This window comes from Anser anser (assembly GCF_964211835.1).
Source record: "Anser anser genome assembly, chromosome: 1".
Lineage (NCBI taxonomy): Eukaryota > Metazoa > Chordata > Aves > Anseriformes > Anatidae > Anser > Anser anser.
Window position 1 is genome coordinate 89,757,063 of NC_139720.1, and position 27,966 is coordinate 89,785,028.

The 27,966-nt window shown below is 40.4% G+C and overlaps 1 protein-coding gene and 1 long non-coding RNA gene across 11 annotated transcripts in view; both read right to left on the reverse strand.

Annotated features, from left to right (window-relative positions):
- LOC310885740 (uncharacterized protein) overlaps positions 1-4,142 on the reverse strand; it is a 257,063-nt gene extending 252,921 nt beyond the window's left edge. For 4 of the 8 annotated variants that reach the window (XR_014574950.1, XR_014574951.1, XR_014574952.1 and 1 more), the window contains exon 1: positions 2,202-2,401. The gene's annotated coding sequence lies outside the window, so the exon portion shown is untranslated. Of the gene's footprint in view, positions 1-2,201; positions 2,402-2,965; positions 3,103-3,237 lie in introns of those variants that run through there. The other 4 variants (XM_083809443.1, XM_083809444.1, XM_083809442.1 and 1 more) reach the window with 2 other exon arrangements.
- A 1,518-nt stretch (positions 4,143-5,660) lies between these two features.
- Positions 5,661-27,966, reverse strand: LOC310886050. Of its 3 annotated transcripts, none has more exons than XR_014575088.1 (3): positions 27,523-27,966; positions 9,043-9,211; positions 5,661-7,881 (listed from the first exon to the last, which is right to left on the reverse strand). It is a non-coding gene; the product is annotated as an uncharacterized lncRNA (long non-coding RNA). The 3 variants fall into 3 exon arrangements; XR_014575089.1 differs by lacking the exon at positions 27,523-27,966 and adding an exon at positions 27,263-27,457 and having other exon boundaries at positions 9,043-9,451; XR_014575090.1 differs by lacking the exon at positions 27,523-27,966 and adding an exon at positions 27,263-27,441.

Sequence of the window (27,966 nt, forward strand, 5' to 3'; positions counted from 1 at the left end):
AAAAATGCACAGACTTGCAGTTTTGTAGCTGCAAAGTTGTTTGTTTTTTTTTTACTGAAATCAGCAGGCTGAGAGACCACACACCAAAGCACCGTTCAGAGTAGTATATCTTAGTTCACTGATATTGACTGAAACAATTAAAAACTTCATTAAGCCACAGGCACACAGCCTACCCTGCAAATTTGAGACAACTTACTTAGAACACTTGCAGATGTCGGTAAATCATAATGTTTGATTGACTTACCTGTCATAACCTGATGATCTTTAGCAACAAGATGTGCATCATGCAATGACTCTGCTCGCTGGAAATCATCCCCATGCAAATTATACATTTTATTTTGTATTAAGTAGTTTATCATGGCCTTTTATTCCCCTGTCCACACAGTTCACCAGATGCTTTTAAAACAGGCCCCTGACAGAAACATAACTTGTCTACCTCTTGATCAAGAAAGGGGAAAAACAAGAAAGGAGAAGCTAAGAAATCCGTTTTCTTTTTAAAAGCAGGATGGCAGTTGTGTAAGTATTCCCAACAGTTTTTCTGCAAAACAGAATTAAAAAAAAAAAAGCAAAGCTATAAACACTCAAACAGCATGTATAGCATTAGTGTTTTCCTCTGTCCTTTTAAAGATTTACTGTCTTTGAAGTTATTGTCTCTCAACAGTCTGCCACAGTAATGTTGCATAATGCTGACAACCCAGCCAAAGCTCACAGCAGAAATAAATACAAGAGTTAAGTTTGTGAAACAGGGTTGACATGAACCAAGATTGCCTTGACTTTATAGTTCCTCCACCTGGGTCCTTCTTTCTCTGGAAGTCATGAGACGATGGAACATGTTGTGTAACCCATTAATTTGCTGGTCTGTGGCCAGTGCAATGGATATTATATGCTTCGTGTTCCGTTTATTTAGCCATTCATGAGCTTATTGGTCCAAACACTCCCACATATTAAACATCCCACCAGACAATTAAGAGTGAAGTACTGTTGCATTACACCTCTTTTTAAAAGGGTATTCTTAATTTTGATGATCTCTGTATATTTCAAGGCTTTAGAATTATTGGAATTTGGACAGGTTGTAATATCAAAATGAAATAATTTCCTGCTGAAAAGAACATTGCAAAGCTGGCCACTTTGGAACAGGTAAGAAGACTACCCATCACTAGGGCATAGCATCTTTCACTTACAATATGATAAAGGAAACGGTATGTGTATTCCCCATTTCAAAATGCAGACCAGATCTCCAGGGAAAAAGAGCTGTGTTATTGGTGACTCAACATCCAGGTAATTTTATCCTAGAATATTTAAGGTATCTGGGTAGGAATTAGAAGATGAAGCAAAGAAGCATGCACATCTGGAAAGACTAGATTGCTAACTCGGCCTACATCCCACGTGAGACTTCCTTAAATATAAGGAAAACTCCAGACGAGCAGTTTTTAGGCAGGTGTTAAAGTCAGTAGTGTCTGTACTGTACCCATTGGAAACAAAAAAAAAAAGTACAGCACAGACATGAGAAAAAGCAATACTATAATGGCTTGTGAGGGAGCTATGGGAGTGAGAAATAAATATTGAAGTAGATAGCACAATTGGCTCAAGAGCTTCCTTTACTCCCCCCCCGCCCCGAGGTCTCGGTTCATCAGTGCCTTTCTCAAGAGGGGTCTTCTTCTGTGAAGAAACCAGGAGAGTAACAGGCCCTCTTACACCCTCTTCAGCCTATAACACGTAACTGCAATGAAGGATTACAAAACGTAAGGAAAGGTGTGCATGTGCTAGTTCCAGGGGACCTGGGCTTCAGAGGACCTCGTGAACAGCCAGAGGGAGAGGGCGAAGGAATACTGAAAACGAGCTGACAAGTCCAAGAAAGCAGAACTTCAGCTGAACCGACCCTGGTTTTGTAAAGTTTAACCAAGTTTCACTGCTGCAACTTCATTTAGGGTGGAATAAGTGATTCATACTCAGCCTTTTTGCAAACAGGGTAAAAAAAACAACAAACACAACAACAACAAAACCACCAAGCTAAGAAATATCAGTAGAGTGAAACGATTAAGGGAAGCATCAGTGATAAAATCAATCACTAGATACAATTTTGCTTACAACTGCCTATGGATATTTTTGAAAATATCCCTAGTTTATGTTTTCTTAAGAGTAATTCACATTTGCTACAGACAAAGAGCCACCATGTTATAGCTGCTGTCATTCTAGCTTACCTTTATAGCCATCAGTTCAGGTAGCTATGGCCCTCAATTCATTTCATCATTATTACCACCATCCAAAGCAGTGCAGCATTACAAAATTTCTTTGACTGTAATTAAACAGATCATTTCCTTTTATTTAATACTGAAAAGCAATAAGATGTTATTAGCAGGTGGAAGTTTTAATGCCAGTTTATTAGTACTACTGACTTGGTCCCTGCTGATAGTTGCTGTGAAGGCCAAAAGGTTAACAAGAGTTGGCTGGGATTAAACAGTCACCAGGTGTTTTCCTTGTGGTTGATGGAGTAAAGCCAATTGAAATTATCAGTTTAAAAACTAGTCACTAACAACTCTTTGTTTCAACATGGAAACATCACTTTCATACACAAAATAGATAGATAGATAGATAGATAGATAGATAGATAGATAGATAAAAATTGAAAAAAATCCTCTCTGTTGCTGCAATAATTTTGACATAATTTGTAACAATTAGAGCCAGCAGCAGCCAGCTTTCCCTCAGACTTCAACAGCTTCCTCAGAAAACAGAAGTGCAAAGAAAGTGTAACACTTCACATTACAATAATAATGATCTGTTCAGTAAAATAAAGTTTCACAGCTTTCTGAGTTTTGTGAGCAATATTTAAGGCACAGAACAGGTGTTAAATTTTTTCTAGAGGACTTTTAATTACCTAATTCATATCAGTAAAGAGCTGTAATAAAATAACAAAAATCTGATTAAATATGAGGCAGGCAGCACAGATAATAAAAGAAATACACACTGTTGTTTTGGACTGAATACGCTGGTATTTGGTCCAAAGTAAAGCAGATGGCAAACCAAACAGGTAAGCACCCACTTTATCTTGCAAATCCTGTCGTTCTCTGATTACTCTTATTTATTTGAGGTACTTCAACACATCTGCAAAATTAAGCAGACAGAAGAGATGACAGATTTGTGTTGCAGAAACTCATTGTCAGAGGATAAGAAAAAACAATTACCATATGTACAACAGTGCCCTTAAAAAACACATCCATCAAAACCAAGTGATATTACCTGAGTTTCTAGGTTCTTCTCTTGTACTTCCTCCTGTGTAGGGCTGTATCCTGACCAGAGTTCACCAAAGCTGGAGTCCCATCTATTAGGTCAGCCCTTTTGAACACATATGTTTATGTACATGTGCACATGGGTGAGAACATATCTTTGTACACATACCAGGTATACATTTTTATCAGTCTTTAACCTGAATGGCCTTATACCATGAAGTCACTAACAGGAATTGCTGTACATGTTTTCACTACTTATAGCTTCATCTCATTTTCAAAAATATTTCAAGACTTCCTAAAGGCAGAGTGAAGTTCTCACTATACTGATATCAAAAGTGGCTTTGACGAGGTCAGGATTTCACACTTTATAGCTAATTCTGAATAGAAAGAAAAATTATTTCCAGCTGGGGGTGGGAGGAAGGAGTGGGGACGGGAATTTCTGTGCAACAGAAATATTTGAAAACTGTTTTCCAGGTGAATTCTACTCCCCAAGGAGCGGCTTTCTTTATTTAGGGACGTGCCTTTCTACAGTTGCAAAGCATTTCAGGCAATCCATTAGAAAATCCTGATATTAAAGTGTTCAGCCTCATTCCCTGCCTGTCCATTCTACTGCATTTTCTGTTCAGAACCCTATCATTCTCATAGTGCTGCTAATGACAACAAAATGCTCTCTTCCCTGTAGAAATTTCAGAAGGATAAAGCTGAAGTATTCTGCAAGGACAAAGGGTACATTAAAACGAGCCGTGGAGTATATGGTAATCATGACATGAAGAAAACAACCTCTCCAGGCAACCTATTCCAGTGTTTCTTCTAAGGTGAAAAAAATATATATATTTCTTAATATCAGGTTTGAATTTTCCATGCTCCCACTTCTGCCTGTTGCCTCTCATCCCAACGCAGGCAGCACTAAGGGCTCCCTCCCCTCAGCCCACCCTTCTCCAGGATGGACAAGCCCTGCTCTCACAGCATCTCCTCCTGCCCCCGTGTGCTCCAGCCCCTGACCAGCAGCGACCCACTGCTGGGCTCACTCCTGTACCTCAGCATCTCTGGTGCCGGGGAGCCCCAAACCAGGCATGACGCTCCAGGTGCTGTCTCACTGGTGCCAAACAGCTAATCAGGGGAAGCTAATGTGTTCGACCTGCTGCCCATAGGGACCCTAGGGCTTTTTCTCTGAAGGCGTTTTCTCCGCTCTAGGTCCAGCCTGTATTGTGGCATGGAGTCACCCCAGCCTGGGGGCTGGGTGTGGGAACGACTTGTGCTGAACTGCTGGAGGTACCAACCAGACCATTTATGCAGCCTGCTGAAGTCCCTCTGAAAGGTTTCTGGGCCCTCCAGCACAGCAAACACTCACCCCAACTTGCTACCATACATTTACTAATAGTGCACAGTATCTCATCCTCCAGTTTGTAAATAGAGAGGTGAAACAGCACTGGCATCATTATCAATGCCTGAGAGATGCCACCAGCAATCAGCACTGTCATTTTTTGATCAATTTGTGTAATTGATCACAACATTTTGAGCCAACCCAGCTTTCAACCACCTTATCACTCGCTTGTGAAAGTCTATCTCACCGGTTTGTTTACAATTGTGGCAAAGGCCTTGCTAATGTCAAGGTAAACAACACAACTGCTCATCTCATTGTAGGAGATATTTGGGCCAGATATGATTTGCCCTTGGTAAGTCTTCACTGGCTGTTTCCAGTCACCTCATTCTTTGCGTGCCTGGAAATGGCTTCCAGGAGGATTTGCTCCATCATCTTCACAGTTCCTGAAGTGAAGCTGACCAGCCCAGAGCTCCTCAGATCCTTCTGTCCTGCCCTCCTTGATAACAGGTGTGAATTTTACATTCATCCAGCAAGCAGGAACCGTCCCTAATCACCATGGCCTTTCCACCATAGTAGACAGCATCCTCCCAATGACGTTGGCCAGGTCTTTTGACTACCTAAGATGCAACCTGTCTGGTCGTATGGACTTCTGTACATGCAGTTGGCTTGTGTTTCCTAGCTCTGTCTGATGCTGGATGTAATGCTTCATTCCGACATGCTAGTAGGCTCAGTGACCTTAAAAAGCAGAGGACAAAACAGTAAAAATGGAGGCCAAATAAAAAAGCATCAAGTACCTCATCTTTTCCTCCTTTTCTTCATCATTAGGTCTCCTGCCCCACAGAGCAGTGGCTTCATGTGTCCTTTCCTTCACCTAACTCTTGCTGCCACTGCAGATGTAGCAGCCCTTCCAGTCTCACACTAGTTTCAGCTGCTGCTAAATTTGGGCTTTGCTAGCTTTATCTCTGCACTTTCAGACAGCGTCTCTCCCAGGCTTCCTCCGAGGCAGCCCATGCCCATTTATACCTTCTGTGGGCTTGCTTTGTGCCTTTGAACTCGGTGAGGAGTTCCCTGTTCATTCATGATGACCTTCTGCCCATAGCAGAGGACTGTTCTGCTTCAAAGGCATGACCCTTGAAGATCCTTTCCATAAACCAAGACACCACGCTGTCTAGTCTGAGTGACACTGGAGGTTACATTTGCATCCTTAGATGCAATTTAGGCACCACGAAGCCTAGGTTCTGTTGATTACAATATTCCAGTGAGGAGACAATCTTGAAATTTTATTTTATTTTAGAGTTTTCAATTGCTGTTTAGGACTGGTAATACATTTAATTGCCCCCATACCTAAATCTCACTTTAAGTCAAGAAGTAATGCCTCCCACATCTTTCACTCACCTCTTAAATCAGTAAAGCTTTTGTAACGTTTCCCTCTACTTAGCAAATACAAGCAAGACTCAATCCTTTGCCATCATAATTTCTATCATATATCCATCTCATGGAAGAATCCCTTTTGTTCCTCAGTAAGCAACTTTTTGTTATTAAATTGGTTGAAATTCAGCAATAGCGCTATACAATGCATTTTTATTAGCACGCTAGCCAAGAAATGATTCAAGAACATAACTGCTTTTCTGAACTGGATTTAAATTACCATCAATCATTCAATAAACTACAACAAGATTTCCCCTTCCTGCACATTTTGTCAAACGCTACTGCATGTTTTCCTGACTAAGGCCTATGGCGGCCAAAAGGCATCTCTGAGAAGACTACACTGTCGGACTTGGACATGCAGGACACGATATATGCTTTAAGAAATGAGATTGTGTTTGGAGTTTATCCCTCTCTCCCATTATTTCATTTTTCTTCAATACTGCAGTCTTCACAAGAATGGCATATCATCATTTTTCAAAATGTGTTTTGACATACTGCTAAGGTAATCACAGCAACCAGTTTTCGCAATTTACTGGCATATATATTTGTTTTTCTCACTATTCCTTCATGTTTCTCTGCTCAGTTTTATCCACTGATTTTTGCTTTTCCCTTTAATGCAATCCAGCCCCATAATAGCCTTCTTTACATGCGTATACAATTTCTGTTTGAATTGCCCCAGAATCCAATTGGCTGAGCAGCAATCCTGTAATTACTTTATAGAGACACACTGCTCTCCCTAGCTAATCCAGAAATACGTCTGCCTCCAGAAAATTATCAATAACCGAAGCACATTTAAATGGGTACAGCCCCGGTGCTGGAAGATGCTAAAATGGTCAAACCTGTACCTATTCTGCAGCTAAACAGAGGGCAGTGCAGTGCAAGAAAGGTAGTCTGAGGCCTTTGACAAGGTATTACCCTGTTTTCAAGTAATACTAGATAATCTTAATGTAATGTCATGTCAGAACATACACAGTAATCCATCAGTAACCCCAATTACTGTGTCATTTCAGGGCAAGGTATGTATTTTTATATCTTCCTCACACACCCACACAAAAAGAAAAAGAAATCATTTATTGTTTGGAATTATTCATGTATTTTAGGTATATATACTTCACTCACTTTCCTTGGGCATTTAGCACCCGAAACTGTTTCTATTTGACAATAGTCGAGTAATGCTTACAGCTTAGTACAGGCTCACAGCGTAACAGAAATAATGTTAAATAATATTGTACAAGCCATACAGGGTAGAAGAATGCATTCCAAAAATTAATATTTGTATCCTGTGACTAGACCATATCTAACTGCTTCGTGAGAAAGCAGCTACACAAAGGCCTGATCATACCAGTGATGGAAATCTTCTCTGTTTCCAGGTCAGGAGGAGGTTGCATTTTGTTTTCCCCGTGTCTTCCAGTCATCTTGTGCACATTTTTTAGTCCAGTCAAGTTTCCTTAAAAAAAAGCTAATTACATAGGTGGATGGTTTTCACTGTGGACATTTTAATTTCCAGCTCTGATGTGGTTCTCCTCGGTGTCTGGAGGCTGCACGTTCTCATTGCATCTTCCAAGACAGACAGGATTGGGACATGAAGGACTTGCAGGCGATACGACAGGCAGGTCAGACGCTGTCCGATCCAGGAGCAGTGCACGTGCCAGTAGAGCTCATTCAGCTCCAGGAGCTCCTACAGGACCCAAGGTTCCCAAGTCAGAGATACCGCAGCACACACCATCATGGGACCACCCAACTGAGCTTTGTGTCACAACATACAGGGGGTACAGGGAAAGAAAGTAATCCTGTATACAGGACTTCGATGTAGGAATTTCCAGGATTATGGTCTTAGAGTTCCAGCGTCCTTACATGCTTGTAGTATCTTCATGCTCATGGGAGTGTATGCATGAAGTTTGTCTATGTGGAGAGAGAGAAAAAAAAAAAAGTGTTAACAGTATTTTAAAGTGGTATTTGTTTTTAAGACATTTTTGTATCACTGTACAACCAGGGTGGGAGGTGGGACATTCAAAAGCAGTCAACAGTACTCTACTGTTGAAACAAAAGTTCTACATCTGCTCTTATTAAGATTGGTGGCACTGAATGGTTAGCACAGAAAATGGTTAGGCCCATTAGCTGAGTGATTTAAAAGCCCTCCCCCTGCAGGACACAGGGAACGATGAACATCAGCATGGATGATTTAGTTGAAAAGGTGGCAAAAAAAAAGAGGGAAAAAAAAAAGAAAAAAAAAAAAGGAATCTTTCCAGACAAGCCTAATTACAATTTTGAAAACATTACCAAGTGTGCGAGGAAGGGAACATGGCGGTTTCAATACAGTTCGATCTCATTAATGAATTTGACAGGGTGCTTCACAAACATCTTACATAAAAGAACTAGTTCAAGTAAGCCTGAAAATGGATTTGAGGTACAGAAAGCCAACTAAAAGAGTATGGCCCAAAGGTAATAGTAAAGTTCAGTGGGGAATTTCCTTCATTTTTTCAATATTTTCTTATTTTTTCCAGTTAAAAAAAAAAAAAAAGATGAAGGGGGAAAGAGCTGAGCAAGATCCAGAGTCAACATGGCAGATCAACCATGCAAGAAAATTAAGCAGCACACACGGTCTGTAAAGCTCTGTAAAGATGCAACTGTCATTTATATCATTCCACTCCTTGTCTTCTTTTGTGTGTCTCTTTCTACTGGTACATCTTGTCTTTTAGACAGTCTTGTCTTCAGAACAAGACTTGTTATTTTGCTATGTGCTTTATTCAGTGTTTAACAAAATAGGTCCCTGAATGGCTGAGATTCCTTACGGTATTACTTCAATATAAATGTTAAACAACAATATTATTGTTATGCTATATAGCTGATTCACATCAAGGGATTTGGAGTTGATTCATTCATCACTGTCAGCCAGGCAGTTTAAATTCCATTCGAGCCCATAAGCAACAACCCAAGAATAATGTGATCACTTTTTAAGGGTATGAAGGGAAAAGGAGTCTTGGGAACAATCTGAAATAAAGGAAGTTCACTTAATAACTGAAGCCAAACTGGAGCTCAACAACTTGATTCGTATTACTGTACCTTATGGGCTTCATCTGTGACTTGACTGGAGTCTCCACGGAACTTGTCTGCAGGACCCTTCTCAAGCTGGCATTGGACATGTGCTTGGCATTCCCAGGAGGAAAACACTAGGGACAGAGCTCCCCACACGCTCCTGGACACACTGCCACGTGCCTAAGTCATGATACCACTGGAGTGGAGCCAGAGAGACAAGATGAGAGTCATTCCCAAAGGCACCCATGAAGTGCCACTTGCCACAGCGGTCACTGAGGTTTTGTAGGCCACTTGGAGTAGGTCTCGGAGTGCTGGGTTTTGGTTTCTTCATAGGCTGCTCCAGAGACCCTCCTGCTTTGCAATCCAGCAACAGCCAGCAGACCCAACACAGCAGCTGAAGCATTGCCTTGCCAGACAGGACACCAGGAGACAATAACTAGTTCAGACATAAAATACTGAGCTCAGTAGTGGACTGGCTGATTCCACAGCCACCTTGCAGATTGAGACTGAAAGAGCTCAAAGAACACTTCCCTGAGACTGAAGACTTCCTTTGCTGTTTGGACACCATTTCTAGTCTCACAGTAAAGCATCTGGGCTCTCCCGATCTCAGCACTACATGTCCTTCCCTGCAAGCTTGAATATAACTAAGCTGTTCTTTTTCATCCTTCCATCATTTCCAGCTTGAGTAATGTTTCTGGAAGTCCTTCTACTTTACCCAGTCATCATACTTCTATCTGAAGTGATGTGTCAACCATCAAACTCAAATGCATCAAACTGCATTAAGCTCCTATGCAAATACCAGATCTGAAACCTAATTACAGATTCCAGATATTCTTAAGCAAGAGCACAGAACTTGATCTGGCTCCAATTTCACTCAAGGTCTCATCTATATATTCATCAAGCAACACAGTGCATACCTCAGCATGGATCACCTGATGACAAATACCACAATGAAACTTAGTTCCTGTTCATGACTATTTCAGAAGTGGTACTAGAGAGGGGCATATTAGGAATATATCTTTTCTTTGGATACAAATTAATGGGAGTATCTTCGTATGGCAGCCAGGGACCCAAGGCAATTTAATTGGGTAAGATGTAAAACCAAGGTCTTGACCATCTGTGTTCAGTAAAAATCCCAAGTGATTTTTGCAAGATTGAGCATTTGGCCCGTGTTTTGTCCAAATGCCAAATTAGATAAAATCCTGAGCATGTGATTTGCACTGTACATCTCATCTGGAAAACTATTTTAACTGCAATCCAGGCCATATATATATAAATACACACACACACACACACATATATATGCAAAAGCTGGTGGATTTTTTTTTTTTTTTTTTTTTACAAAATTCTTTACAAGGAAAAGCATGATAAACACAGACTGAGATACCTACAAGGAATTAGGATGTCATTTTCAAAACTCTTCTTTAATGACAGTTAACTGTAAAAAATAAAGTTAGAAAAGGCATACTTAAAAGCATGAATTCAAACCAGGGTGTTTTCTCTGTATGATACAATGAATTTGATGGTGGAAAGCATATTTGCTTCTTAAAAAAAAAAAATCTCCTCTCTCTACAGAGGCATTTTTTTTCCTTTCCCATTTTAAGTAACAGCTGTGGGGTCAACAAACATTCCCCACAGAAAAATATTTTCTTTTATTTCTAATTGCTGTACTTGCTCGCTGGTTGCCTTCACTTAGGAAAGTGCAGCAGCTAAGCACTCAGCAGGCCGTGAACTCCTGCATCTCTCACGTTGCGTGACTGGGTACCCAAGGGCAGGAAAGCAACCCTCTCAGATGCCTAACAAATGCACTTAACTTGAAAGAGGCATGGGTGTTGCTGTGTCAGCCTCTGAATCCACTTGCCAGCTACGGAGCTGGAGGAGGAGAAGAGAGAAAAGCACCGGGAAAGGGAGCAGGAGCAAGGCAGAACATGGCATACCATAACTCGGCGTCACAAGGAATGCAGGGTTTGTTTACTAACTAGGATGTCAAGTGCTTTTTTGAAGCTTGGGAATTTTCATACTCACTTCAGGGATCTGACTCACATAAGTGAGGAACTTGCTGAGGGCGTGGGGTTTTTGTGTTTTTTTTTGTTTGTTTGTTTTGTTGTTTTTTTGTCCTTCATTTTGCTGATGTTCTTAACAACAGAAGTACATGCATGAAACTGTGATTAATAAAAGCACAACATTGTTCAAAAAGGCCTAAAGGAATTCTCCCAATGGCCACGCACAACCTCTGCATGTTTTGGATGGCAACACAGGGAGCTGGCCCCCACAAGATGCTCACTGGGGCTGGGATATCCCCCTCCCTTGCCACTACAGGAGGTGAACTGGAAACGAAGTGATTCGATCCTTCTGCTAAGGAGGGTTTTAAAGCTATTGGGTGATGGTGGGAGGTGGAGAACAGCAGTATTAAGATAGCCAGCTCCCAGCAATTAGCCTAACCTTTGAAAATCCCAGTCTGATTCTTCTTTCGGGTTCAGGTGCCCTTCCTTATCCTTGTCAAGCCAGGTAGCACATACTGTGCGGAAACTGAATGGAAAATGGAGGGCTTCCTTTGAGTCACCTCTGCAAATATCCTGATAACTATTTTCTATATTCACCTCACTGTTGTTGTCCTCTAATATGTGCAGCACAGCAAAATGCAAGAGCCCACAGAGCTTGCTACAGCCCTTGAATGTATTTCCTACAACCCCATGGCTGTTTGGTCTTTAACTCCAAGCTTCTTGGAACTGTGACTGTGATTTTTGTTATGTTTATGCAGCATTGCTACACAGGCTACTGGTCTTTAGCTGTTACCTTTAGAATTAACCTGAAATGCACGTCCGCATTTTCTATTCAACTGAGAGTTCTCCTTTAAGAAAATTACGCTTTTATTTATACATATATATATATTATATATATATATTAACTGACTTGAAAGCTATGATACCAAGAAGGTTGTGCTGTTTTATTAATTTTTGTGTTGCTACTCTCAAAAGAGAGTAGCAACTCTCTCTCAACAGAGAGTAGCAACAGAGATAGTAGCAATGAATGCATTATTCAGGAACTAACACCACTGAAGCTGTAATAAACTAAGTATAAATTTCATAGTAATGTTTTGAGACTGATTATCATTAAACACTATCTGACTTACTGCTAACATGCTAGACCACTTCAATCATACAGTATTCTTAGATGTATTTACCAGCCATCTCCACAGCAATGGCTATCATCAGGGAGGCAAAGAACATTATTTAGCGGAAGACCACTTAGGAAAAACATCTAACATCTCATAAAGCAAGTACAATACATTATTTCTCATCTATATGTTGGAAAAATAAACCTTTCCCAATTCGTAGGTGTTCATACCAATCCTTTGAAGTGAAGACCAAAACAAGGCAAAATAAAACGGCACAGCCAGGGAAAAAAAAAAAAAGTTTTCTTGCTACCTGGTGCCTTTTTATTCTTTTTTCTTTCCCCCTCCTCCAGATATGCTTTTTGCTTGTGCTTCCCACCCTTTTAGTTCTCCCCCCACAGTATTTCTTCAGCTTGTGGCTGAGACACCACCACTGCCCCTCACTGATTTTGGTGAATTGTGGATTAAAACAGCTGCTAGGGATGCTAGGGACCAAAAACCTGAGCACTACAGTCCTGAGTATGAGCCTTAATTCCTCTCCATTCGCAGGAGCTCCTCCGATGATGCTGTAATGTTCATTTGACTGATGTGTGCCATCATGTGGCCAAACTCAGCAACACCCAAACATCGCAAACCTTACTTCATTCAGTGCTGCAATTTTAAAACCAAGATGAAAGTGAAATAGAAAGAGACTTGGCTGCACAAATGCATTCATTCGGGCCTGTCTCTCCAGCAGCAATGCAGAATTCCTCAAGTGACAACATGCTTTCTATTCCTGAATGGCTGCTGGCAAGTCAAATAAGGGTTACAATCTTTGTACCCCTGCTAAATATATTGTTGCCACAGAAATTAAACCCTAATGTGTCTTCAGGAAGTTCTGCATTTGTAGTAGATGCCATTATATCCTCGCACATCAGTGAGGAGCTCCATCCTGCTGTACGGCTGCAGAGGAGGTGCTGAGCGACCACCCTGCCAAATGAATCAAGCTGATTAGCTGTCTGGAGCTGGCCGCCGGGGGCCCAACACAGAGCGGTCACCTTTACACACAGCAGCACACGAAAATTACAATTTCAAAAACATTTAGACACTTACACTAAAATAGCAAATCCAGCCGTTTTCGGGAGTGTGGCTTAACACAATTTCATGGCCTCACCGCCTTGCTGAGTGGCATTTTCTGCTCCTTTCTCTTCACGAGGGTAAAGTGAGTGATTAAAGCTGGCAGAGCTGACTCGCCCCAAACACGGTGGGCTGGACTGCGCGGCACTTACAGCCACAGCACTGGGTATGAGCAAAACCCGACAAGGACACATCAGTCCTTGAGCAAGTGGTCACAGGTCAGGCTGTCCTGATCACAAATGCAAACCGTAACGTGGTTCGGTGATGAGCAACTGCAGAGGCACCTCTCCTCAATTCATATATACAAATATTGGAGCCCGTAAAGCAAGGCTTGTACTAGAGAATAAAATGAAATACCAACAACCTATCAATTTACAGAATGAAGGTTCAGAGCCTGAGTTTAACTTAAATGTTTACTGACAGGGCTTAAATGCACACAAGACCACCACAGTCATTTTGCAAGACCTCCTATATACCGCATGCCACTACATTTTACCCAGTTACCCATGAATCAAGCCAAACAACTTTTGCACAACTCAAGGATATCTTCCAGAGAGGCACTGAGTCTTGATTTGAAAAACAGCACCTAAAAGCTCTTCCTCAGGGAGCCAGCACCAGAGGTAGCACACGCACACTTAAAACTGCCTCATGACTATATCAGTTTGCCCAGCATCAGCCTCCAGCCACTGATTTCTGCGTCTTTCTATGCCGGTCTGAAGAGCCCCTTAGTACGCAGTATTTTCTCTCCTTGAAGGCACTTACATTTTGCAATCAAATCATCTCAGTCATCTTTTTGATACCCACACAGAATTAACTGGTTTTCCATTTCACATTGCTAAGAGTCTTGTGGATGACTTTGGAGCCTGTTTTCTACACTGGCCATAGTTTTTAACATTAAATCATAAAATAAAGTTATCAGAACTAAGTACTTCAATCAACAGAGGCTTTGCCAATGCCCTACAGAGATAAAATCCTGTTTTTTTTCTCTCATTCTCCTCAATACCTTTTTCAACAACTCTAGATCTCAGCAGGCCTTTGGACACAATCTTGCACTGAAGACTTGAGATGACCTATGAAAACACTTAAACGCTTTCCACTTGTGAAGATATGGCTCCCCATTTCAAAGCTATCACTGCCATCCACTGTTTCTAAATTTGTTTCTTCCCTCTTGGTAGATATTAATCCCTATCCTTTGGATATGAATTGTATGAATGGGACTTAGCTAGCCAGCAATCAGGATCTGAAAGATTGCCATTTGTACTCAAAAAAATATATATATAATTTAACATTGTAATGGCCTTTGAGTCACCCTACAAGCTTTTAATCAGCCACAGGGTGCATTATTTCCAGATGATGGCCATAAATGCTGAATACCATTGGCACAGGATGGGCCACTAAGATGTATCAGAAGTGCCACTCCTGTTTTCAGGAATGGCTTCCCCACTGACTGCTACTTCCACAACTGACAAGTTCCCAATAAACTAAAGGCACAGTGACAAACCCGAGGAGTGCTACATCTTGAGGCAACCATGATATTACGAACTGTTCATCAAGGTCTAAGGCTATTATATCCTCACAAATATCAAAGTACTCAATCAAAAACACTTTGCATTTAGCAGAGCTGCAGTCAGTCCCAGGAGGGAGACAGAGCATGGTTTATGCACCCTCTCCAATATTCAGACCTTTGAAGCTGCCCTAAATTATGCTTGTATATTGTCTCTTTCTGCTGCCCATGCTGTCCTGAGATCAAGTGACACAAAATAGCTGCATGGACTCTAATGCCTGAAGTTTCCTGCCTCTGAGAGAACCTTGAGCCAGGCAGTTAGACAGCCTTTACAGCTCCCTCAAACCTCTGAAGCAGGAGATAACCACTGGAGGATAGAGACCATGCCAACATAACAGAGAATTTATCTCCCCTAGGACATAAAACATTTTCCTCACACACAAAAAAATAAAATTTACACAAACCACTAACCAACAGAGCTGTGAGCCATACAGCACTGGCCATCAAATATAGTCTTGGTGAAAAGAAAGTGAGATTCAGAGAAAATGAATTTCAAAGATGGAGACCTTTACCATATGAAAATAAGAACTCACTAACAGAGAGATATGCCCCACCCCTGAATGCCTGACATCTATTCATAACTAAAAGGTACCATAAATAACACTCCAACTACAGAAGAAGTGCTACAAAAGTCAGGGATTCAAACTAACACAGGACGTGATTAAACAATAGGTTTGTCAAAGTGCTCCAAAAAAAATGGCAGATTGGCATCAAATTAACATACTATAAAAGAATAAAAAGTCGCTTCACAAGGAAGGACTTGGTATCTACTCAGTGAAGGAGCAAAATATTGCTTTACATGAATTAAAATGCAAATGGCAGCAATTTTAGTATGTGCCCAACTCAGAACACGGTACAAGTTTATAGCACAATACAGCAAGAAGGGACCTTAAGAAATCTGTGACTCCATGTCTCAGAGTCCCAACACAGGACCACTGTATTTAAACCATTCATTACAGGGTTTCCAGCATGTTCTTTATATATCTCCTGCAATGGCAAAATCAAAAGCTTCTTGCACAATTTGCTCCACAAACCTTACCGTTAGAAAAAACACCATCTCCAAAACCCTTTGGAGGTTAGTGTGTAGCTTTTGCCTAGTGTGTAAACCAAGCTTTTTTGAAGCAGCATAAATCCTATCTTTTCCTGAACTATCCAACTTGAGTACAAAGAACAGACTTACCACTTCCCTCTTCACAGAGGCTTTTTATACATTTGAAGACTTAATGTGTCCCTACCCTTTCTTAATGTTAAAGAAACTTATCATCATTCCACAACAGGATAGCATTCAAGCATTTCTGTTTTGTCCTAGATCAATAAGCTGCTGCAGCCTGGGCTTTGCAGAGGCAAGCAACCAGTTACCACACTGAAGATGGAAGCTTGAAGCATCTCCAAAACCTCAGGGACTGAAACAACAAAGCCAGGAAGTTTACATTACGTGTATTGCAGTATTGAGTCTGATCTGCAGTCACACATTTAACCAGTCAGTTCCTGCTGCTGTTATTTTCCATACAAAGTCACAGAAACCAACCTTTCAACCAGAAGAGTCAAATACAAGGAAGACTCATCCTGCACTTAATTAAATCAACTACATGGAAAGTCATGTCGTAGAGAATATGTGCCAGAACGAAGAAAAATGTCTTTTGCATTTCAGTTAAGCTTCAGCATAGCAGGTTACAATGCTCTCACAATATATTCAATTTAGAGTGTGATTTTTGTCCATGAACTATACTGTATTTGTCATCTGTCACAGGTCATTTTGCTCAGACAGAATGATTTTAATAGGAAGAGGATGCAAAGAAAAAGAATGCTTATGAGTCATCATGTTGACAGTGAAGGACAAAAGACATGTTATTTTGTTTCCTCTTTTACCGTAAGATACTGCTCCAGACTTTGTGAGGTTTCAGATATTTCAATGCATTTAAAGATAAGGGTGGCAGCACCATGGCCATTCCCACACCATATTCTCCTCAACTTTAATATCATATCAAGCTATGCCTGACTACTGAATCTAATTCAAACTTATTCATAAAAACGATGGAGAGACTTTTCCATGCTTTAGTACAAATTTAGTCTGATAAATGCATACATTTCAAACGGTTATGTACAAACATTGAGTGTTTAATTGATTGTGAAGTATTAAAACTTAAAAGTAAGCAGTGAACCATGTATGAGGAGCCTCTAAGAAGAGAGCTCTGTAGCATTCATATTTCCTGTTTTTCTTTTCTGTAGCTATGTTTTATCCTGAGATCCCTTTGAGGCAATCAATAAAAGGTTTTCACAGGTGTTTTAATATCTCATTTCAAACTTTATAGCTTAAATTACCTTACAGTGTGTTGTTACCTGCATTATTGTCATAACCTAATCTGCTTTAGTAGAAAGCAAATTTTTCTTGAATACATTGCACAATGAGTAGAAAAAACTGGTCAACTACCAGTGAGTAGCACTCATGCACCTATGGAGGAATTTCCTGCTCCTGTGGAGGAATAGTCCCAGGCACCAGGACATGCTAGGGGCTGACCAGCTGGAAAGCAGCTCTGGGGGCATACTGGAGACAGCCACTAAGATGATTCAGTGACTGCAGTGCCTGGAGCATTATGAAGAAAAACTGAGAGAGCTTGGACTGCCCAACATGGAGGAAAGAAGGCTCAGGTGGATCTTATCAATGGATATTAACACCTGGAGGTAGGGTGTAATGATGATGGTGCCAAGCTCTTTTCAGTGGCATCCAGTGACAGGACAAGAGGTAATGGGCACAAGGAGAATACAGGAAATTCCCTCTGAACATAAGGAAACACTTCTGTACTGTGTTGACTTCTTTACTGTGTAACTGAGCAATGGCACAGCTTACCCACAGAGGTTGTGGAGTCTCCGTCCTTGGGGAAGCTCAAAAGCCATCTGGACACAGTCCTGGGCAGCCTGCTGTAGGTGGTCCTATCTGAGCAGGGGGGTTGGACAAGATGAATCCCAGCAGTACCTTCCAGTATCAGCCATCCTAAGCTAATGTTCTCTTACTGCTGAATTATTCAGAATACCATGGCAATTCTGTGTAAAACGTCAGAAAGCTGCTAGCTCTAGAAACTGCCCTGAAATCATCAGCAGGTTGTGGATGTTGAAACTGTAATAGAAATAATAAGAACACAAGCCTAGAGATTGAAGGAAAAAAACAACAACAAGAACATTTCCAGCTAAGCCCAGAAGCACAATGTTTGATTCACCTCACCAGTATCTCCCATCTTGTTCAGGAGCTGCGTGTAGGCGTTATTGTCAGGAAAAAAAGTAATTTCCTAGTACCAAAACTGCCGTATCAGACCCATACCTCATCTCTGAAGATAGTAATTCCCAAAAGGCACAATGGTTTCCATAAAAAAAAAAAAAAGCATAATTTCACAGTAATATAACCATATGGGAAATGTCTTCCTTAACACACACAATTGCAAATTGGCTTATGACCTAAAGCATGAAATTTTATATCCTTTATAGTTCTACCTCACTGCAAACTGTCATCCTTTTCATCAATGATGAGGATAGAATAGAGTAAGTCAATTAGCGGAGACTATCCACCTGATTGCTGGATTCAGCATGCATTAGTTGTGGAAACTACAATAAGTATATACAAATGGAGATGTTCGTCTGTCTTCATTAGCTCTGCACACTCGGAGGCATGATACAAGCCTAAGAGAAGAGAAGCAAAGCACTGGCTTGTATTGTTTCAAATTGCTGAGACACTCCTTTACTTTAATCCTTTTTTTTTTTTTTTTTAAATGCTAGAATTTCCATGACTGGGATCAACTCCCATGCACATTTACATACACGTCTTATTAGTGTTTTTTTCATTGAATGATCAACATATTTTAAGAACTACTTTAGTTTAGAGTATAGCTACTTCTCCTGTTGTAAAGCTATTCAGGTATTTTGGTCAACAAAATTGGCCAGCTTCAGAGGTTACGTCCTGCAGAACATTTTGAGGTATGGGTAAGAGCTATCCTATATGAATCCTTTAACGTTTCAGAGTAAGTCATATCTGACATCCCATTTGTCATCCTGAAATCCTGAGAATAGAAGACAAATGGCCCACAAAGTTGAAGGGAATCCTTCAGACAGAAATCACTTTAAAAGTAATAAGTTAATAAAGCATAGAGATGCTTATGCAGAGTAGTCATCAGGCTCATGGGCTGGGATTTTGCTCAGACCTCTTTAAATAACTTCCAAGATAAAGAAGAGAATTTAATTTTCCTGATAAAATTAGAACGATTAATCAGGAAGCACAGCAAAGGATATATTTCCCTTCTATAAGGGGAAAACCAGCTAAGTTATGATAAAGAATTTATTAGCAAGAAGAGTTCTCCTTAGACTTCATTGGGAAATGAAGGGCAAGCCAATAGTAAAATATTTTAAAGCTCATTGTGGGCTTTTGGAGCACTGGTGAAATGTGCACCATCTATCAAGATTATTAAGATGAAACTATTAACCCTCTGACAGTTTAATAACCATTCTTTATGTTATAATAACACAGGGCCCCTTTGGGATCAGAGTTCCAATTCTGGAGGCTGTGTCCATCATTTGTCAAGGAAATTGAACCTTTGTGTTGAGCAAAACAGCAACAGGACCAGCCTCCCCCCAGCTTTTCCTCCCAAAACTGTACAGCCTTGCAGCTTCAGGTCCAGGTTTTTCTTTTTACAAGACTTTTCCTGTACGTGGAGCTATTTGGTCTGTACACTTCTTGGGGGAATCACAAATCACTGGACTATGGGAACAAAACAGAAAAAGAGTATTAATGAACTCTGGTCTCACAAATCTCAACACTTCTACAGCTCATAAGACTTTAGACCTATTATGGCACTGACATGTTATGGTACCAGATAAATGCCAAATCCCAAGTGACTTGTATCAGTTACTCTTTCCAATTATGCCTTAACCAGGCACAGTGTACAAAACAACACCTTAGTGCAGCACCTGGAAGAACACCGTGCTCCTTCCTTTACGCACTTTGCAATATAAGTCAAAAACAGAAACAAGGAGTATTAACATTCATACAATGCATGGCTAGTGGCGCACATACCCACATTCCTAATCCATCAGGTTTAACATTCACACAGTTGTGGGCACACGCTGACATTCTGGAAGTCATAGGAAAAAACTTTTTTTCTTTTTTAATTCTTTATTAGGCAGCACTGCAGCCCAGCTCAGCACTAAGGACTAGAAGTGCAAGCACTGCCAATTCTAAGGCAAGCTGAGGGTTGCTATTACCTCAAGAGAAATTTGATTTCTTCCTCTCTTCATGATTTTTCAACTGTCCACTTCCAATAACCTTACTTCCATGGACTCACTTCCACATTACGTATAGGGATAACACACATAAGGTTCCTAAACAGCTTCCCATACAGTACACAGTCATGTTTATAACTCAAAATGCACCCAGCCATACTACTAAGATGTATTCTTTACAGGTTTATAAACGATATGTCATAGGCAATGGCATGTCACCTAAAAAGAAGGCAAGCTATCATCAAGCAGACTACTCTTTCTGAAATGAGGTCCTTAGGTTGCCTCACCTTAACTTAGGAAGATACGAGAGCTTCTACCTACTGCTTGTGCGCTTTTGTTCAACATGAGTTGTAATTACAAGTCACTGCACAGTGAAACACAAGCAGGGATGTTCTACTGTGAGACTCAAGTCTTCCTAGTTCACTGTCAGGTACTTTCCTAGAGTTTCTATGTGACTGTGCTAAGGCAGTCTTAGCAAAGCATACTTAATTCGTGTGCTTTTGCTACGGCACATGAATTACGGAAGTGCCTAAATCCCTTGCAAGAGTTGCACTGTACCTTGAAAAGGCTTCCTGTTAACCAATTCTGTTTTGAGCCTTTTCTCTTCACTTACAATATAGTGAAAAGGCAAGCACAAATGCCTCAGAACATAAAACTGTGTTTTGTGAATAGCACCCCAAAAACATCAAAACCTTTAAAAGAATGCTTTCAAATGCCAGTCAACCACTTATTCATGGGAACAAAAAACCTCTTATGTTTGCTACTAAATTAATCCCCAAATTAATCCATGAAGTCTTATTGTTTAATCAATGATGACAATTAAAAGTGCCACATAAAACTATATATACATACACAAAATATAAATATTATATACATACATACTGACACGTATTTTCACTTCTTACAAACTCATCTACCAGTCTGAGTACCAACAGCTGAGCTTGAGAGACACAGAAACTTCTTACTTCTAAATTCATTTTCTAGGAATGAATTACTGCACATTTGATGGCTTAGCTTCCAGTGTGTTTTGAGAGCTAACGATCAATTTATCCTTGCTACTTCACCTATACTTTTATTTCACCTAAAATTAAAGACCTAACAGAGACTCCTTCTTTTTAGGAGTAGCGCTGAATGGCTGCAGAATTGTGAAATGTATGCATGTGGAGATAAGCCTGCAGTAATATTCCAGCTAGCACAAGTGAAAGACTCTTCAATAATGCTGGACTTCCTTAGTCTATGCTAATAATCTAACTCAAGGTACCTCAATATATATACAAATAGGGCCTAAATCTAGCAGTTCCAGAGCAACATAGCTCTAAAAACTAGTCTGGACTTCCTTATGAGACTAAAGGGAAACAAACTGATGAGCTCCAATTGGCCTGGGGTTGAGTTTTTTGCTGTAGACATTTATTTGCTTCTCTTCAGCAGAAACAATGCTGAAATAACGACAACAAAGACAAAGAAAACTACAACCCTCTGTCAAGTCATATTGGGGCAAATCACTGAGGAACCCAGGCCCAATTCATGTATAAGGCAAAAGTGCAAACAGTCCACCTTATTTACATATATATAACCGTTACTAAATAACTTGCTCATATTAGAAACAGAAGAGGAATTGGCAGTAGGACAGGCTTGAAGGACCAGGCAAGAGGAACTCCATAACAGGCTATGACAGGATCCCTGAGAGGGCAACAAGACCTGCCAACACCGTGTTATGTCACTGCCACTGAACTACAGCCCAATAAAGTGGTGAGGGTAAAGATCTGGAGAATGGGCGCGTTGGCAGGTAACTGTCTGTGTGTATGAAACTTTCACCAAGTACTTACTTCCTGTGGATTTGCTAAGTTCTAAATGATAACGGTCAAGAGCCGCTCTTGGTTCATCCAGTCCTCTGTGTCTTCAGTAGGCTTTTCAGAGGTAACTGAAATTGCACTTGCAATCAGGTGGCCAAAACAAGCCAGCTATTCTGATGACAAAACAGCGAGAACTAAGCCCTTGAGTCACTTGTGCATTAACAAATTCCATGTTTTTGTCCTTGGTTTATAAAGTTGGAGGATCATCAAATTCTATAAGAGTACTCACATGTAGTTTTCACAGATTATTTATAATATTTAGCACTTAAAATTTCAACAAACTCTTCACAAAGCTAGCATGGCCGTCTCCAGAGTAACATGCTAATACCCACTAAAACCTTGCTATAATATAACCAAGAGGTAAGCATTTCCTCCAGAAAGTGAATAACTAGTCCTGACATAATGAGAACATTCCACAAAATCTCACTTATGATCTCACTCCAATCTTTTATAGCTATTCCCCGCCCACACTGTAGTCTACATTTTTTGGACTACCCTTGTGAATATCAAGGTTTGTCACGTAGCTAAGAATTCTGCTTCCCTAAGAAGTGGCAAGGCACAATCACCCAGCAAGGGTTCTTTTGCAGAAATATTGTATGTAGCCATGTCAAAGTTTTTAGCTAGATCAAATTCCAAGATGTTTGTGTATAAAAGCAAAGGGCTTTATTATCAGCATGGTTTCCTTATCCAATTCATCCTCTGCTGCCATGGCCCAGCATTTGTAGTATTACACTTTGAAGGGACAAGCCTTTTGAAGTCCAGATTCTGCTTCCCCAGTGCACTGGGGTATTTGAATCTGAAGTTTACCTGAGCTCACAATAAAGATGGCATTCAGTTCTGAAAAGGCTGTGCCAGATGCCTCGCTTCCCCGATATGTGCAGGTGCTCAGATCTGTGTTTTAGGTCAGGCCCGTCTCGAGCTGCATACAGTTCTCCAGTGATGAATTGCAGTACTATAAACAACTGACCATATCACCAGGCTAAGATTAATTAGTCAGGAATTAGTTCAGTCATTAATTAATTCATATCATGCCATTTTAGTTTTAAAGACTATTTCAAACAGAGTCTGAGAACCAAGATAGGAAAAAAAAAAAGAAAAGAAAAAAAGCATCTGTAGTTTTGCTCAGAGAATACACTCCAGTGTTTAGATCACAGCTTTCTTTTTTTCTTACCTTCCTGAATGTCATTTTCTGTGTCAGGTTGTACTAGGGAAAGGGTTGGTTTATTTGTGTTCATACAACACTTCACAAAGGTCTGTTCTTGAGACGCTTTCCGCCTCATTTTTCAGACCAGCTGTTCCTACACAGGTAGGTCCTCAGCTGGTATGAAGAAATTCTACTGTACCACTGAAGTCAGTGTAGCAATGAAAAAATCAAGAATACTGCCTATACTTCTAAATGCATCTACCCTCTCTGTGTATTTTCTCAATGTCTATAACCAACCCTCACCAGCAAGCTATCAGCAAAGCCTGTGCTAGCAGTCAGGAAAGGTGATAGCAACAAATAGCAAGAAATTAAAGAAATCACGCACATGGACTTAGTGTTCCTGAACGTAGAAAATAGGCAGGGGGATAAAGGAAATCAGTACCCTAAAACCAAAGGTCCCAATAAACAGAGGTAGTTACATTCACTGTCTGCTGGAAGCCTCTAATCAACATACCCTTCAAATTGTGTCACTGCTACTTTTTTCCCCTGTAAATTTTGTTGTGTATGCTTAAACTCAGAAATTATACAGACTTGTAAGCATGTGCATTTGAGCATCCAGAATTTATACCATGTACTTTTAGCCCTGTGCCTAATTTGATGTAGTTCACATCTGCAACCTTGCTACTTTTCAAGAATTCAACTCTGACCCCCAGCTATTCCTTCTCCAATGCAGCTCTATTTTCTGTCCTAACCTAACCTTGGCGAAATTGCCTTTCCGTTAGTGACTGACAGTCCTGCCAGATGTCTTTGGGTGACCTCAGTACCCTTCATCAACTGTCAACTCTTCCTAAGTTTCTAATTTAAAACACCCCCCCCAACAAATCTCATCAGTGTTTTGTGTCAGCATTCTAGGAAAAAAAAAAAAAAATTTGCATAACCTTTCTCTTCCACAAGTATTTGAGTGCCTAATAATACACTGAAAATCCTGCCTATGTCATCTTATCTCCCCACAAGAGGCAAGGTCAACCTGGGCTTTCATACTGAACTGGAACCACTCTGGAGAAAAATATTGATGTTTCCTCTCCTCCTTTACACCTCTGGGAATTAAGCGCAGCTCCCCAAAACTCTCCCCATTTCCCCATCTTACCTCACTATTTCTAGTCAAAGTTCCCTAGGTTTCACACAAATGTAGGGATTTTCCTTTTCTATGTAGTCATCACTCACAGAAAAATACTGCATTCCAAACCTGAGGTTATGTGGGAAGTCAACTATATCATCCAACTGGATGCCTCACCTTTTTTTGTATTTAATTTGAATATTAATTTTGTGAGCTTTTGAATGCTGCTCTATTTTGATGTGAATCATTGGGTTTCAGTCAAAAGGCACCTACATAGAACATATGCCATTAAATTACACAATGAATGATGATGATAAAGAAAACATCTCTGTGCAGTCCTATGCTTTCTTACATCAGAAGTTAAGCAATCTGACACAGTCACTGCCTCTTCCTTACATCAGCATTCTCTCCTCTTCCAGTTTCTTCAAACGTCTCATGTTTTGCCACTAGAGTTAGACTACGGAAGGACAGAGAGGTTTTTTTAGTATTTAAAGTTTTGACAGTGCTACTTGTTTGGGGAATTCTTCATCTCAGTCACTAAGATTTCATGCTTTGCACTCGTCTCATTAAACAACTTGCTCTCAATTAAGTTGCTTGAGAGCTTTGACTGTGAGGAACTCAGGCATTTATTTCAGATTTCCTTCTATTCAAATTTCTTCCTATTAAATACATTTAACTTCAAGAATGCATTTAAGATGCTAGGAACTCAATGGCTCTTAAGAACATACTTAGTACTCAGTAGTTTGCTGAATACAAAAGGATTTGAAGGTGCATTTAATTATTCTGATGAAATTGGAGCTGGAAAGAACATACTGTTACTTTAATCTGCAGTCCTCCAAGTGCATTTGTAATTAGTCAAGTGTACATTTCCCACCAGAGGAACAGAAACCCTACTCTGCAGAGCCCCCTTACTATTTGGTATTATACGTCTTTTAAACTGGCATGGTATATGAAGTATCCTTGGAATTGAAATCTAGAAATGGCTTTTAGGAAAAAAAATGTATTTTGTTGAGTACAAAGCTTTATGGAAAGAAGTAGCATTCACTTTGTAAAGACACTATGGGTAAGAGTGCAAGCAATTAATTTTCATTATTACTTAAGTACTGGCAATGACTATATAGTCAAGCTTCACAAAGTGATTTTGCATTAAAAGCATGTCCTTGGTCACTCACAACTTATCGCAAATTTGTGTTTTCTTCCTAGGACTAGGTTGTGCTGAAAACCTGACATTTCCATAAAGTTTGAGAAAATTATTTCCAGCCTTTTTGATAATACGGACAGAGAAAGAGGGGAGCTGGCAGCAGCAGAAGAAAACTGCACATCCCAAGAAGATCAAAGGCCTACATTTTGTCCATTTCATGGGTTCTTACCAGCCCCTGGAATGGTGTAATTCAAAGCTGACAGCTAGTTGTCACAGTATCACTCAGAGAAAACAAACAAACAAAAACCCAGAGCTTCTCTGTCTCTTTAATGAATGGATGACTAAATCACTGGTGTTAAGACAAAAAATCCACAGATGAAGTGCAGGTAGATTGACCAAGTCCACAGTCTATGCTCTGTGGACTAGGCCAGTCTTCTCCTTAGACAGATAGCATTAAGCAGTACCATAGTCCTGTAGCGATAAAGATAAATCATAACTGGACTGAAAAGTAATCACAAACAGGGAGAAGAAAAAGAGCAAGCCTTCCACAACCAGCAGCAATAAACTGGAAAGATTACTGGACTGCAGCAAGGTAGTCACAAGTCCACCTAAACCATAAATTTGAGCAGAATTGACAACACTTTTTTTTTTTTTTGCCTTCACTATCTCTATCATACCATAGAGAGTCCACACAACCTTTTCCCTAGTATCCCTCTGTATAGTTTCCAGCTACAGACTAAAAGACACTGTCTAGATTCATCCTTCCATGTGGGGAAAAAATAATCTATCCCTGCTTTAAAAAAAAACTCCGAAGTGTACTGTATAAATGTCATAAAAAGAAGAAAAGAAGAGGAAACTGAATACAAGAGGCAGAGATCTCATTATCAGTCTAAGACGATGACTGTCAAAATTATCTGGATTTTACAAAATAACGTTTTGCAGCAAACTCCATCAAAGCATTTCATTTCCTGTGGAAACTTTTAAATCGCCTAAAGGCATTCTTTGACCAGCTGTACAACATATCAACTAAATACCCTCTGAGTGAAGAGATTCCCACAACAGAGGCACCTGCACAATGTGCAACAACACATTTCTTTTTCACATGTTTGTTCAAGGCAACCACACAGTTCCACTGGCTCATCATTTACATTCACAATGGACAGCTGGCATCATCTAAATGAAGCATTAAACTTGTTTGTGTTATCATTAAATAAATAAAATAAAGAGAGCGCACACAGCCCTCAAAAAAAAGAACTGCAACAACAAAAAAGGAAAGGAATGTCTTCAAAAGTTCTCCCAGACTCTGAAATGTTTAATTGCACTCTCAACTGCCAACCAATCAAAATATGCTGCTTTTCATATACAATGAGCACTAAAGAAAAAAGATAAATAAATAAATCTTTGCAATCCTCCAGAATACTGATAGATCAAGATGCCAAATCAGGGAGTTTGGATAAAGAAGCATAATTATCACAAGTGTCTGCTTCATTAACAGATCACAACTCAACAGAAAATTTAACCATATGTTGCACTTTACTATGGCAATAGTAAGAACAAAAGAGAAAGCCTTATAGTTAAGCCTCCTGAAAACATACGCATCTGCTGAATTCTAGAGGGTAAAATCCTCCCCTTGCTTATGTCAGCGGAAACATTTCCGCTGGTTTTAGATGAAGCCCTGCCTTGTCACAACCCAAGTCAATACCTTGCATCCAAGCCCACCCAGTTACGATGGCTCAGCCTCCATGGATACCCGGTCTTCTAAAGTTCTGTTAGCCTACGAGGCTTCACATTATGACTGTTTTTATCATCCTTTCTGGCAAATTTCTTGGGCAGAGAAAATCTGTTTCTCCACAAAATAGCTTTGTAATACAACTACTTCTAGCCCCTCAAAATCTGATCTCATTCTTCCTCAAACACGTATCTCCTACTCACTGTGATTCACTTCACCAGGCTGTGGTGAAAGCTGCTGCTCTACCAGGAACGCACAGTTTGGTGCTGAGATCTAACCAGCAAGCACTGAAAGCCACAGCAGCCAAACAAGACAAGCAGAGTGGGTCCAACGACTGTAATCAGCATCTGCTGAACCCAGTCAACAGGTAAGTCTGTTGTGATAAGGCAGGCCCGAGGTCAGGCTGTTAAGTCAGCAAGGCAAGGTGGGGATCAGCAAAGTACCTGGCTGGACTCAGGCCTACCTCCAGCATAGCCCAGGCAAGGTACATGCAGCTCACAAGCTAGGAGGCCCCTTTTGATGCCTTGCCTAGCTCTCTCCTAACGCTCTGCACCTGAGTGTAGCTCAATTACACTTCCTTCAGAAAATTCAGGAAATAGCCACAGTCAGGTAGGACTACCAGAACAATTCAACACAATTCCCTCTTTTAGGTTCCCCACACTTCGTGCAAAGGACTTGGTGTCCTTCCAAATCCATCTCTTCCACAGTGAACTTCTCAGTTTCTCTGTCCTATCCTCCTGCAAGCTTCTGGTCAACCCCATGGTCAGTTGGCAACTCAATGCTCTCACTGCTCAGCTACACTCCAGAACAAAGTTTTCTGGGCAGATCTTTAACGTCAGTGCCCCTCTTAAAATTTTGTTAAGCCTGAATTTAGCCTGAATGTTCAGTGTGAACTGGAGATAAAAAG